This window comes from Odontomachus brunneus, unplaced genomic scaffold (genome assembly GCF_010583005.1).
Source record: "Odontomachus brunneus isolate Ranch 3 - 2012 unplaced genomic scaffold, Obru_v1 Obru_scaffold_392, whole genome shotgun sequence".
Taxonomy (NCBI): Eukaryota; Metazoa; Arthropoda; class Insecta; order Hymenoptera; family Formicidae; genus Odontomachus; species Odontomachus brunneus.
Genome location: NW_022639842.1, coordinates 41,854 through 43,988, shown reverse-complemented (window position 1 = coordinate 43,988; position 2,135 = coordinate 41,854).

Genomic DNA, 2,135 nt, shown 5'->3' with positions numbered 1-2,135 from the left:
GAGAGAGAGAGAGAGAGAGAGAGAGAGAGAGAGAGAGAGAGAGAGAGAGAGAGAAAGGCTCGCCGAGAAAAGAAAAAGCGAGAACAACGGGTGATCGAGAGACTTGCCCGCGATCAATTAGCGAGTTAACGTGATTCTCTAAAGATTACCGTGGCTCTCGAGGTCTTTCAAAATTACCGCATTGGGAGCTGACCGATACGATACCGGTTGTCTTGGTGCCGTATTCTCGCCGGCGTGATGTATCGAGAGCGAATTCATTTTGTGGGAGATCTCCGTCGCGAGTGACCGACCTCCGATCCAGAGCGAGCCAGGGTCCGCCATGGAGCTGCAGTCGTTGAGCGGAGACGAACAGCGATAGGCGAGGCGACCGACCTGGAGTGGAGGCGAGAAGGAGTCCGATCTTTGTAAGGCCTCTCATTTGTTGGCGTGTTAATGTCGTACATTTATCGTATCGAGGCTGTCGCATACCGAGTGGTCGCGCGAGAACTATGCTAGAGCTCCGAACCGGAATTAAAATAATTAGCGAACGTATCGACGCGTGCGAGATAGTGAATAACGCCCTGAAAGTGCATATACCGATCTAATAAAGATCTCTACCGAAAGTACGAGTGCATTCTTTTCCTCGGCTTCCACCTATAATAAATAAACCCCTCCCTACTTCGACTGAAAGTAAAAGAGAGCTACCGGTCCCGTCCGTTTCCGCGATATCGACGACGGACGATACCTTAGAGATTTTTGGCGAATAATAATTAGTGAGTAATAATTAGTGCGGCCTTACCGCACCTGGCGCCCAACTTGAGTTAGTGGGTTCGTAACGATATCCGGGGACCGCGGTAATTTGCCGACGAAGCGGACAGGCGACTGTCCGTTACTATCGATAAGAAAAGTCGTCGCAAGATATAGCTTCCGGAATGGACATACGTTTACGTCAATCCTTGTGCGTTGACTTCCGACACCGACTTACGTTTACGACTCTATCGGAAAAGTTTACGAAAATCTTTGTGTTCAGGCCCTAAGAGAGCTTTTACCAGAATCCAAATAAGCTAGGGAATTTTCTGAAATGTGTACATTAAGTATCACTATTCAGTCAGATCTCCAATTCGACAACTTATCATAAATAACAAAACTTGGGCTGTGTTTCAAAATTACTGCAAAATTTAAACAAAATTACAGCGCTTAAAATCTATAACATACGTAACATAAAATATAACTTTTCAGCGCTCGTAGTCGAGGTTGGATACATATTGGGTGCTTTCCAGCTACGTATACAGACGACACTGTGTAACACAATGTAAGATACAGTGCTTTCCAACTACGGCACAAGTCGGCACAATCGTACACAGCTAAAATGCTAAGTTTGATTGTGTCGTCGTTTTGTGTAACTTAGTACCAACTCATTAGTCCCAACATTAGTATATTTAATATCATATTCTTTTCTACGAAGTTGTATTCCTGTTGGGAGAAACTCAGAACAAAGTCACATAACCAAGTAATACCGAAAACATGGAAGATATTTATTACATATTAACTTGGTTTAATATATTTAACAGTACATCCCTTATAGAAATATCATACTAAGAATCATTGATAATTACTTATTATCTAGTATTTTTAATACTGAAAATAAGTAATTATCGATGATTCTTAGTATGATATTTCTATAAGGGATGTTTAGTACATGTTAATTTATATTTTATTATTTGTTACATAAATAAATATATCAAAAGATACAATATTTAATATACAGTCCTTTTAGAAAGTTAATAATTATGTTTCAATAATTAATGTATTTTTCCTAACTGCAATTTTTATTTATTAAACAAATTAAATTTTTTTTAACCTAATTTTAAAAGAATTGTATTCTGTTCTTTAATTGCGCATGTTTTATTTGATAATTTTTATAATAAAAGTATTGGACTATAAATTTCATGATAATATTAATATTAAAATAAAATCATATTTATTCTATATGCATTTTAAAGTTGAATAATATTTGTAAATAACATTATTTTTAATTAATGTACTATAAATAATATATTGTAACAAATATGACAACTTTTGACTATTATTGTAACATGACTTTTATCTTTAACTATAAACTGTTCTTTATCAATATATATTGATAAAGATAAGAG